Source organism: Budorcas taxicolor, chromosome 7 (assembly GCF_023091745.1).
Source record: "Budorcas taxicolor isolate Tak-1 chromosome 7, Takin1.1, whole genome shotgun sequence".
Classification (NCBI taxonomy): Eukaryota; Metazoa; Chordata; class Mammalia; order Artiodactyla; family Bovidae; genus Budorcas; species Budorcas taxicolor.
Window position 1 is genome coordinate 61,423,656 of NC_068916.1, and position 12,374 is coordinate 61,436,029.

General features: G+C 54.6%; 1 protein-coding gene across 4 annotated transcripts in view; it reads left to right on the forward strand.

The window, feature by feature from the left end:
- NDST1 (N-deacetylase and N-sulfotransferase 1) overlaps positions 1 to 12,374 on the forward strand; it is a 79,245-nt gene that overhangs the window by 14,900 nt on the left and 51,971 nt on the right. For 2 of the 4 annotated variants that reach the window (XM_052642550.1, XM_052642551.1), the window contains exon 3: positions 4,318 to 4,416. The exons of the other annotated variants lie outside the window; for them this stretch is intronic. The gene's annotated coding sequence lies outside the window, so the exon portion shown is untranslated. The remainder of the gene's footprint in view (positions 1 to 4,317; positions 4,417 to 12,374) is intronic. 4 annotated transcript variants of the gene reach the window in all.

Genomic DNA, 12,374 nt, shown 5'->3' on the forward strand with positions numbered 1-12,374 from the left:
GGCATAACCTCTCTGCGCCTGAGTTTTCTTATCTGTGAAAACAGGCCAACCATAGTACTTGCATCCTGCATCAGAGAGTTCCTGTGAGGGGTAAATGAGAAAATGCACATTGCCACGGCCTCGGCGCACACCACACGCAGTGGATGGAGGCTGTTAGTGACAGTGGCTGTGCAGTGGGTCAGGTTGAGGGGCTCTGCCCCGTGGGTGGTGGGAGCCACGGCAGGCTGTAGAATAGGAGACTGGTCCACACGTGCTCTGAGGAGGCAGCTGTGAGTCTGCCTGAACCCCGTCCACCTGCAGGAGTGACAACTGAGGGCCACCCTGATGGACTCTCTGCCCTTCCTTTAACTGGTGGTCTTCACTGACTTGGCGTGGGCAGCTTCTGCCTTGCACACGTCCTGTGGGAATGGAGGTTGTCATTTTCCCTCAGATCTCCTACAGAACCCTTTGTCTCTACATCCCAGTGGCTGACCTTAGGGAATGTGAGTGTGGGGCTTTGAGGGGTGGGTGATGTTGAGTGTCCTCAGGTTGTCTGAACAGGATCAGGGCAGGCCTGGAGTGACATTCCACTGGGCACTTGGATGTGACCTCGGTTCCTGGTCTGGGTCCAGCCTGGGTGCTTACTCCACTGGAGCCATGGAGGGGTTGACAATGGGTGGAATGTGGCCCCCTTAGGACCCACACTTCAGTGGTGCCCAGGCATGCTGACCGAGCCTGTGCTTTTGCAAGCCTGTTACCCAGCAGTTGAATCGTGCCAGGACAGCCAAGGACATTTCAGATTCCCCTGTGGCTGGCAGCCAGGCTGTCACCAGGCATTGCTTGTTTTCCCAGGGTCCAAGAGTTTTTCGAGGTGGAGAGGGCTCTGGAGATATTCCAGGGACTTTTCTTAACAGCTGGGTAAATTGAGATCCAGAGAAAGCAAGGCACTTGACCAAGGTCTCACAAGGCCGCCTCCCTCCCATCTGTCTCCTCCCTCTGTTCCCATGTCCCTTGCTCAGACTCCTGGCCTCTTGCCTGGACGTTTGTAACAGCCTGCATCTTCTGGGCTCTCCAAGAGCTTTGTTTGTCTTCCTGTTATCCTAATCTCGCCATAACCTGCAGGCACACATGCTGTTTGAGTGTGTCTGCTGTCCTTTCCCCTCCGGTCCCAGAGTGAGCACAGAGATTCCAAGTGCAGGCCTCAGAGCCAGACTGACCTCTGGTTGAATCTCCACTCTGCCCCTTTCTAAAATGGTGAACTGGGGAAGAGATGCCATGTTTCTGAACTGTAGTGTCTCTGTGAAATGAGAACAGTGGCAGTAGTTTGTGAAGCTGTCTTGATGGTTAAATGAGATAACAACATGAAATGTGGGTGTAACACCAACTCAATGGACATGAGTTTGAGTAAACTCTGGGAATTGGTGATGGACAGGGAGGTCTGGCATACTGTAGTCCATGGGGTCGCAAAGAGTCAGACACGACTGAGCGACTGAACTGAATACCTGCACAGAATGAGCTCTCAGAAACGTTTGTTAGTGGGAGCTCCTTGGTGGTCTAGTGGTTAGGAGTTAGTGCTTTCACTGCCGTGGCCCAAGTTCAATCCCTTATCAGGAAACTGAGATCTCACAAGCCATGCAGCATGGTCCAAAAAAAAAAGTGTTTGTCATATAGGCCCATCAGTGCTGGTTGAACTGAAAAGTCAAGGGCATGGAGCAGTAGACAGCTCCAGACCTGGGCTCCAAATTCACTGCCAAACGTTGCCTCACTGTGTTCTTGGGAAGTCACTCTTCCTCCAGGAACCCCACTTTCCTCATAGCAGAAAGAGGGAAGAAATCCCTGCCATGATCTTAGAAGCTTGTCATGTGATGCCAGAGCAGCATCTTTGAAAAAGCTTTGCATCTGTGTGATGGTTTAAAAATGGCACAGTGGTGGCGGTGGTGTGCTTGTGGTGACGAGGACTTTGTGGCCACAGTAGTGGACAGCTGGCCGGGCCGGAGGCTGGTCAGTCTGCAGATGCTCAGCACCCACACAGGCTTCCCATGCCTGCCTCTGCTCCCGCCGCCTCCGGCAGCCCGCCTTTTGCATTAGCCTCAGCATTGCACCCTCAAAGACGTGGGAGGTGCAAAGACCCAGTAGCATCTTCTGAGCTGTAGTGAGTTCTGGGTTATCTGGCAGATCCCGTGGAATGTAGGATTACAGCCAGGCCCTGGTTCGAATCTCAGCTCAGCACTTCCCGACTGTAAGCTTGAGCCAGTTGCTTCACTCCGGCGAGCCTCATTTTCCACATTTGTGAAATGAGGGCTTGATGAAGCAGAGGCCAAGCATTTAGGAAAGGGCAGAGCACACCGTTACACAGAGGTGTTATACCATGTTTTCTGCCTGCAGCGTGGTGCCTGATGGGCTTCTGGATGGCGGGAGTGGGGGCCATTGTGCCCGTTCCTGGGGCTGAGCGTGGAGGTCGGTTATGCTCCCTGCAGAATCGCCCAGCTTGGAGTTAGGTTGGCCCTTGGAGTCATCTGGCACCATTCCATTTTACTGGTGAACACAGCAAGGAGGGAGTGCTTGGCTGGGCTCACTGGCAGGTTAGTGGGAGGCTGGGCCTAGGGTGAGGCGAGGGAGGCACTTAGAGGCAGACTGAGAGGAACACTCAGGTGCCTCAGTGAGACTCCTGGTGCCGGGCAGGTGCCCGCCAGCACCTGAGAGTGGGCGCCTGCTGCCTGGATGCCTCATCCTGGCTCAGTGGAGGACTAGAACACCAGTCTCCCGACTCCAGAAATCAGCCCCTGAGCCTTGGGGGTGTGCAGACACCTGCAGGGTGCCTTGTAGAGCCTCATCCAGGCCCCTTGGCCTCTTTAAAAGGGGCCTTGGATAAGTAGTCACCGGCCTGCTGCTGTTTACTCTGTCTCTGCTCTCGAGCTGTCTGTGATCTAGAGAGAGCAATGCCCTCCCCCTCCCCCTGCCTGCTGCCCCTTCCCCTGCCAGCTGCGCCTCCGTGTGAGCATCCGAGCCCTCACCCGGGTGGGGAGGCATGTTGGCAGCAGGCTCCTGTCGTGGTGACAAGCCCCAGCGAGTCTGGAGAGATGAGGGCGCTTTCATGCAGGCTCTGATGAAGCCTCCTTGGTATCAGCAGGCCTGGCTGGTACCCACCAGGCCTCTGGGAGATTAGGGGGCTTCTGGGGCTCCAAGTGCCTCAGGCTTTCCTTTCCTCCTTGTTGACCCCAGAGCTCCTGGCTTCCCTCCACTCTGGCCATGGGGCCCGGAGGCTTCTCAGCATCCCCCAGGCTTTCGTGCCTCTAGGCCAGGCTCCCTATGACTACCGCTGGGCCACAGGTGACTTGTTACGAGGTGGCCAAGGCTGTTAATCCCTGCAGGAGTTCCTGGGATCACTGCGGGCTGGCAGGAGCCTAGGCCACCCTCGTGGTGTGATGTGAGTAGCCTTGGACAGTCAGCAGTGTCCATCCCCAGACCCTATACTTTCAAACATGCCATTAACACCCCCCTGCCCAGCTGCTACTCTTGGGGCCTGAAACTCTGCCACTGAGCAGGTTGTCTTGTGTTCTCCTTGGCATCCTCTAAAAAGGCAGATACGTTCGCAGGTGGACGTTCTTACATGTTTACTGCTGAAGAGCAAACCCAGGCTGGCCTTAATCCAGCTGCCTATGTGACCATGGCCCAGTTGCCCCTCCTCTCTGGGCTTTGTTAAGGCCCTTTTCCTCTCTGGAACCTCCGCGCTGTGGCAGTTACCCTTCTTTCTCCTCTTGGGGTTGGTGGGGGCAGTGACAAGGGCCTGGCAGCTGGGGTGGGGACCAAAACGAGGCGCTTTGACCACCTGCTGGCCCTGTAGGGGCTATCAGTCCTGCTTCCTCTTCGTCTCAGGACAGGTGGGGAAACTGAGATCTGGATTGGGGGACGGGCCCTGCTTTGGTCACATAGGAAGTCAGGCAGAGCTGCAGTCAGAGCTCAGTTACCCTTGCTGACGACAAGGGCTCATCCGCTCCAGGCTGCCACCCTTGAGAGGAACGCGAGGGCCATCGGCATAGGGTCAGGGACATACTTTCTCCTCTTCCATGGAAGCCGCCTCTGTCAGGGCAGGGGTGAGGGCGCAGGGTCCCTGCCTGCTGTAGGGTCCCCAGGCGTGGGACGGAGTCGGACGAGACATCCTCTTCCTGAGGTTCAGGAGGGTAGGAATTGGTGGCCTCTGGCAAGGGACGCAGTATGGGGGAGGCCTGGAGGCTTCCCGGAACGTGGTTGGTGGCGCGGGGTGCCCCCGGGCCACCCCCTCCCTCCCTCCCAGGGAGGGGACTGGGCTGACAGTAATGCCATTTGTCCTGGCTCTAGGATTAGGCGCGGCTGTGTTAAGTGAGGAGCAGGGAGCCATTACGAGGACGCGGCGACCTAAAGCGGAGTGGAGCTGAGCGGCTGCTGCCTGGAGCTCTGGTGGGTCCTGTCATGTTTCTCCCTGGCCTCCCTGCCCTGTCTGACCATGGCCTCGTGTTCCCTCCCTCCTGTGCAGTCCTCCCAGGTCTGTCTGATGTGTGTGTGCCCACAGTGTGTTCATGTTCATACCCATGCAGGACGGGGCCTGGGGTGCAGGAGTGGCCCCCAAGCCTGGCCCTGGGGGTCCTGTCTGCATACAGGACCAGAAGCGGGTGCCTCAAGGATCTCTACCACCAGGACCGCCCCAGGGAGGCAGCCTAGGGCCGACCTGGCAGACTCCTGACTGAGGAGAAGGAGACTGTGGCTGAGGGGTGGAAAGGACGGGCTCAGCTTCTCTCTGAGCTTCTCCTGACAGCTCAGCAAGTCCACAAATCCACCTGAGGCCAGCAGGTCTGGGAGTTAAAGATTTACCACAGGCCCTGGGGGAGCTGGTGTGGTGAGGTCCCAGGGTGCTCCGACGTTACCTTCGTGGCTTCAGTCCTGTCTAGGTGGTGAGGATATGGCTTGTCAAAGTCAAAAGGCTGCTGCAGACTTTCTGTGTTTGTTCTTTGTTTTGGCTGTGCCGGGTCTTCACTGGGGCATGTGGGATCTAGTTCCATGACCAGGGATCGAACCTGGGCCCCCTGCATTGGGAGCATGGAGTCTTGGCCTCTAGACCACTAGGGAAGTCCCTCTATGTTCTTAGCTTGACTTTTGGGGAGGGAGTTGTTCACAATCTCTGTGAGTTTGTATGGAATGTGGCATCTGTCTGCGAAGAGTCTGCTGACAGCCTTCATGAGATTCTCAAAGGGTGCCGTAACCCCCAGAGGTCACAAACTTCTGATCTAATCTGTACCCCCTTGTTGTCCAGTTAAGGAACAGGCTCAGAGAAGGGAAGGTATTGCCCAGAGGGAGCCGGTGGACACACTGGGATGCTGATGGTACTCCAGGCCCATGTGGAGTTTGCTTCCGCCTCCAGGAGTTGGAGGCCCCCACCCCATCCCGAGTACACATGTTTCTCAGGATCTGTCCAGGGGTCATATGGCAACCTGGGATGGGCAAGAGGTGGAGGGCAGGGGCTGGAGTTGGCCAGTGTTTCCCAGCTCCCCTGCAGGGCTGGCAGACAGGGTGGAATGAATAACGGTAAACTTGTGTGTACTTCTTGAAAGAAAACGACGAATAACTGAGATCACGGTTGGGCACTGCTTGCCGTAGTATCTGGTGTGTAGCAGACCTGTGAGTCATGCTGGTCCCCATGATCCTTCAAGTTGGCCTTGTTAACTCGGATCTCCTGCTTCTGACCCTCACCACCCAGCTCTCCCCTTCCTCAACATGAGGCCTCTGCGTGGGGCATGGAGGCAGCCTCCCGTCTCATGTTGTGGGGTCTCTGCCTGTCTGGGATGGGGCAGGGGATGGTCAGGACCCTCAGGCTGAGGTTCTGCCTCTCTGGGGACCTGTGGTGCTTCATCTGTCCATGAAGGAATGCTTTCCTGTTGCTAGGGATGCCGATCAGCCTGCATTGAGGCAACTGGGGCCAGTCACCTGCAGGGAGCAGGAACCTACCCATCCCTGGGTAGGTTCTGGGCTGCAGAACCTAGTTTAGGAATGGTGTGGAGTGCTGGGCAGCTGCACAGAGGCTGGGGCTCCAAGTGGGCCGGCTTGGGGTAGTCCTAGCTCTGTCCTTGCCCAGCTGTGTGACCTTGAGTCAGTTGCTTCATCCCCTCTCTGAGCATAGATTTCCCTTCTGTGAAGTGCACGTATCAGTGACACCACCTCTCAGGGTGTGAGGACTGGGTGTGATGAATCAAGGGAAGCCAGCATCTGGCTGGCAAGGTACCAGGAGTTCAGTCAGTGCCGGCTGCCATCAGCGAGGGAGGTTAGGATATTTGCAAAGAAATATCTTACTGTTTGGTCCCCACACCCCCAAGTGCCAGTGATCCAGGCCTGAGAGAAATAACTGGGAATGAATTTGACTGCATAGATGGATTTGGGCATTGGGTAGAGAGAGCCCTATTTTGAGGAGTTCTGGGGGCTAGTGAAGAGCTTGCTCTGTGAGGGTTCTGCCCGCCTTGGTTTGTTTGCCTGAGAGCTCCAGTGGGGCCAAAGGGCAGAGGTCCTGCGCCCTCTCACTCCCCGCTTTGCCGCCCTGCCATCTTGTTTGTTTGCTCAGTAAACCCCGTTTTCAGAGCTGGTGCAAAAGTACACTCTCAGCTCAGGCCTTGCTGGAAGAAAGACAAATTCTCAACAAGTAGGGAGTGTCGGTTCTTGAGAGTTTTGTTGGGCATTCCCCTCCCGGGAACCCAGCACAGACCCCAGGTTGGGAGCCAGGGAGTGAACCAGTGCTTTATGGTCTGTTTGCTTGTTCATTGATGCTTGATTTGTGGGTCTGCTTGCAGGCAGGATCATGAGAGGCTGCTTTTGATGTTAAAACACACGTAAGATGCTTGAAAACAAAAACAGAAAGCTCAGCATTTGAAGGGAACAGAGGACGGGGTGTGCAGGCGCTGGCCTGTATCAGCTGTCCTCAGTGGACTTGGAGGGCGCATGCTGCTGAAGGATGGATGGGCTGGGGAGATTCCCAGTTACCGCTTGTTAGCAAGCTCTGGGGCTCGGTTTCCTCATCTGTCAAATGAAGGGAATGTTGTTCGTAGTGGTGTGGTGAGGGGTAAATAATAGCATGTAGTACAGGCATATCATGTCTAATACATGGGAGTTCATGCTTTAATACGTTTAGCTTGGCAGTTCCTTGTAGCAGATTGAAAAAGGGAAAGGTCATTGGCAGGGGCACTTCACTCTTACGTACCTACCGTGAGTGGGTGATCACTTCGCCTTGGAAAGCATTTGGTGAAGTTGGGGCCCAGTGTGCTACTCTTGATTGCAGCTGACATCTCTGGCACGTCAGTCTGGCCCTGGGTGGTGGGGTACAGGGCAGGAGAGCTCATCCAGGACTTCTGAAATTCAGAGCTGGCGGAATCAACTCTCAGCTGAGGCTGGCCTTGGAGGAGGATGTGTAGGCTTTTTTTGTGGATAAGAAAATGGGCCAAGGCAGATGGGGGTGGGGCAGGCCTGGTAGTGCAACCCGAGGTGGTCCTTTCATCTCTCTGGGCCTCCTTGTCCCCGTGTGCTCACCGCAGGGTGGGCCATATACTCTGCAATCCTGAGACCCTTCAGCCAGACTGCCGACTGTCCCTTGGTGGCAGCTGTGGACTCCAGGGTGACGGATAGGCAGCCCTTTGGCCCCCAGCCAGGCGGCGCTGCGGGGCTGTGGGGGATGGGGCGGGCTGCAGATTCCAGCAGAGGAAGGGATTTGCTTCTGGTCCTGGCCTCCCAAGGGTGTGATTGCGCCAGAGAAACTCCTGCACAGCTGGGAAGCAAATGTGAAGGATTTTCTTTGCTATACATGTGGTGGGTGGGGCAGGCTGGGGCTGGGTAGCTGGTGGAGCAGGGTGACTGTGGGGTGCGGCTGGGTAATGGGTGGTGGTGTGACTGTGCTGAGGGTGTGACAGGCTGGGAGGGGCCAAGTCAGCTGTGGGGAACGGCCCTGGGATTGCATGTGGGGCTCCCAGTGCCCAGTCGGCAGCCACTCCTCCTCCCTGAGGCTGAATGCCCATTCACACACTTTTGAGCCTGTTTGCAGGGCTCTCCCCACACTTCTTCTCAACTCCCCACCCCATCCTTGTGCCTGTGGTCTGGAGGCCTGTGTTGATCCATTTGAACATCTCAGCACCATGTAAGTTTGCTTGTCCATTCATGTGCCTGTGAGTGTGGAGGAAGTAGGGGGCATGGTCAGGAGTGACCCAGGCAGGAAATAAAATCTGGGCTGGGTGAGCATGTGGGGCTCTGGGTACCGGCCTCCATTCAGCCCACAGCAGCAGCACGCCAGAGACCTCGGACCTTGGAGCCCAAAGGCCTGCACCTTCAGTGCCCAGTGCCCTGCTTGGTACCTGGCGGGGCTCAGTAGGAACAGAATGAGGAAACAGGGAATGGGTCATCTGCTTGTTCCTGACTTCCAGTGTGCGCCCAAACCTGACCTCTCTTCCTGTTTCTGGATCCACTATCAATTTAATGTGTGGTCTTTGGCCAGTTCCTTCTTGAGTCTCAGTTTCCAAGTCCATTAAGTGAATAATCATCTTGTTAGTCTGTAATCACCATGTGCCAGGCACTGAGCAGTTTTACATAGATCATCTCTCTCAGTCTTGGCAATAGCCCTGCAAGATAAATTAGTAGTATAAACCCCATTTTACGCTGGGGAAACTGAGACTCGGAGAGGTGGAGAGATTTGCACAGAGACCTTTAACAAGGATGCTAGCAGCTACTGCATCACTGCCCCTCAGATGTTTGGGATGACACAGCATGACGCATAGCGCTCTTTACGGGAGGCCTGCTGCACGTGGAGGCAGTGAGTGCCGGGGAGCTGGGTTGTTAGGTGCACTTCACCATGAAAGGCTCAGGGAGCTCTTGGTCTCACTCCAGAGCCCACCTGTCCGTCCAGGGCAGAGCTCGACCTCCTCCTCAGTCCTCCTCTCTAGACAGCTTGGTTTCTGAGAGGTTCCTTATAGCCTCTGCCTCTTTTCTCTTTGGGTCCTAGAGAGGATTCTGGGGGCACCTGGGTGTTTTGGAATCGGGGGTGGGGTCATAAGTGACTTTCAACAGAGCAGTGGCCACAGTTACCGTGGTATTTCCCGAAAGTGCAGTGTTGCCATGGCATCTCCATGACAACCAGAGCATCTCATTCATTATCCCCAGCACCTTGGCAGGGAAAGCTGGGCCTAGGGCTGAAAGAGCACAGTGGAGGCTTGGTTGAGGGCTTGGTAGCTGAGGCCCCCTCATGCTCTCCCCTATCCCTGCCAAGATTCCCCTGTAGGCTCTGAAGCCATCACCATTTCATGGGGTTTGGGTTCAGATTTCATTTCTGCCACTGACTAGCTGTGTGGTTTAAGTGGCTTAACATCTCTGAGCCTTATTTTCTGCAACTGTAAAGGTGAATGACAGTATTAGTTGTAAGGATTAATTGAGATAAAGTATGTAAAAGTGCTTAGCACAGTGCCAGGCACAGGTCATAAGTTCCAGTCCTGCCCCCATCTGCAGGCTCCAGGGTACAGAGCCGTGTGTAGAAACACTCCAAGTCTGCTCCGCCTGGACTACACGCGCGGGTGTGCTCGGGTTGGTGTGTGTGTGTGTGTGTGCACTTAAGTGCTTAATTGCTCAGTTGTGTTCCACTTTTTGCAACCCTTTGTTGCTTTTTACTTTTTATTTATTATTTTATTTTTGGCTGTGCCGGATCTTTGTTGCTGTGTGTGTCTTTCTCTGGTTGTGGTATGAGGGCTTCTCTTGTAGTGATTTATCTTGCTTTGGAGCATGGGCTTTAGGGCTTGCAGGCTTCAGTAGCTGAGGCATGTTGGCTCAATTGTTGCGGCTCCCTGGCTCTAGAGCACAGGCTCAGTAGTTGTGGCACACGGGCTTAGTTGCCCTGACTGTGGGATATTCCCAGATCAGGGATCGAACCTGTGTCTCCTCCATTGGCAGGTGGATTCTTTACCACTGAGCCACCAGAGACGCTCTCTTTGTGACCCAATGGACTGTAACCCACCAGGCTTCTCTGTCCATGGAATTTTCAGGCAAGAATACTGAGTAGATTACCATTTGCTTCTCTGGGGATCTTCCTGACCCAGGGATTGAGCTTGCATCTCCTGTGACTCCTGCATTGTAGGTAGATTCTTTACCTGTTGAGCCATCAGGGAGCTAAATGAGGGAGGGAGGTCAGCTATGAGACTGTGTTTACCCACCTGAGGCTGGAGCTGGAAGTATAAGCTACAAAGGTAGCCAGTGGGTGTGCATGCCCTGTGCTGAGTTCAGCCATTCAGTCGTGTCTAACTCTTTGTGACTCCATGGACTGTAGCCCTGCAGGCTCCTCTGTCCATGGGATTTCCCAGGCAAGAGTACTGGAGTGGGTTGCCATTTCCACAGGCCTAGTGTCACTAAAATGTGTGTGTGTGTTTTTTTTAAATGGACTTTTTGTTTTTTATTTTGCCCCACCACGCAGCATGTGGGATCTTAGCTCATCAACCAGGGATTGAAACTGTGCAGAGTCTTAATCACTGAACCGCCAGGGAAGTCCCTCAGATGTGCTCTTTTTCAAGAAGTTGGAAGTTCTTTTTTTCTTTTATCAGTAAACAACTTAGTCTTCTATTTGCCTAAGGCCAGCTGTTGCAGGCACTGAGGCCCCAAGACTTCCAGAAGGGATAAGGGGGGTTGGCGAGCCATCCTGCCTCCCAGTTGCTGCCTGCCCCATCCTATTCCTGCAGGAGATGGGAGAGTAGATGAAGTGTACCCTTTCGCCATCAAGTATCTCCTCAATTTTGTGTGTGTGTCAGTAGCTCAGTCGTGTCTGACTCTGCCACCCCATGGACGGTGGCCCATCAGGCTCCTCTGTCCGAGGGATCTGCAGGCACGAGGAGTGGAGTGGGTTGCCGTTTCCTTCTCCAAGAAGTTGTGAGTTCTGACTTTTATATGAAATCTCCTGATTTTAAGATGCTGATAGCTAGTCTCAAAGAAAAATGCTGTCAAAGAATTTTGCATCCTGTTTTGGCTGGAGGGTCCTGGTTCTCAGCTTCTGTGCTATAGAGTAGGATGGGGCAGGAGCCCGAGGAATGGGATGTGGGGGCAGGAAAGGGGTTGGTGGGTGGAGATGACTTCAAAGACATGATGATATTGGAACTGGGGTCTTGAAGGATGAGTAAGTGTCCCAAGGGGTAGGGGAAGACATTCCAAGCAATGGGAACTTCATTAACAAAGGCTTAGATGCATGACCAAGACTGGTGACTGGTTGGGCGAGGCTGGAGTTTAGGAAGATGGCTGGTGATGTTGGCAAGGCCCAGGCAGGCCCAGGGCGGGAGGGAAGTGTTGAGGCCTCAGCCCCCAGATGTCCTTGAGGCCTGCGCAGCTCCACGGAAGTTTGAAACCTTTGTTTGGCATCCCTTGAGCCACAGGGGTGCAGGAATTCAGGCAGGTATGGAGGGCCTTGAATGGCTGGTGCTGGGCCCTTGAGGGGTTGCAGTAGGGGCCGCACTGGAGGCCCCCGTGGCCAGCTCGATGGTGGTCCGCGATTTGCCAGCTACCCGGCCTTCTCTGGGGCCAGGGGCTAGTTGGTCACTCTCTTTCCCTCTTTACCCTCTCTTGGGCTTGAGCTTTGCATGGCCTTCTCTCTAGCCTTCTGGCTTCTATATGGCCTCTGGTCATCCATCCAGTTCCCCAGCAAGGCATGGCTTCTGAAAGTGGGGATTTGGGACTCCAAGGGCCAGTAGAGACTTAGAGAGTGCCCAGAGCTTGACGGTGCTTTGTGGGCTCAGGTGTTACCCACGTTATGAGTACGCTAAATAGGAACACATCAAAACAGCAGCTGGGCTTTCCTCAGGGTTGTGTGCCAGGCATGACACTTCCTGTGTATCCACTCATTTAATTTTCACAACTTCGGAAAGTACGTCAAGTTTTGCAGTTTTACAGATTAGGAAACTGGGGGCACTTAAAGAATTTGCCCAAGATTACACAATTGCTAGGTGGTAGGGCTTGGGTTTGAATGAAGCTGCCTAGCTCTAGTCTGCCCATGTAACCTTTAGGCTCTATTGACCTAGGGCTTTAGGAAGTTGGAGGCACTGGGTTTGGACTATGAAATTGTTACATTTCCCAGTGTACGTGCATTTTTTTAAAAATAGGGAAATGTCTGATTCCCACAGGGGTCGGTGACCCCAAGACGCCTGAGACTGCTGGTTGTGTCATTAGCACACATGTTGAAAGGCTGTTAATGCAACAGGCTGAAGGCCGGTGACCAGAGCACCCAGGCCAGCAGGGGCAGTGGGGTTAGATGGCCTGAGTAGGCAGGTGCCTCCCCACCCACTGTGCTCCTGTCCTGGCCCTGGGCCAAGGGGTGGGGCTCGCTGTGGCCGCAGGGCAGAGGGCTGCCCTTATCAAAGGGGAACGGG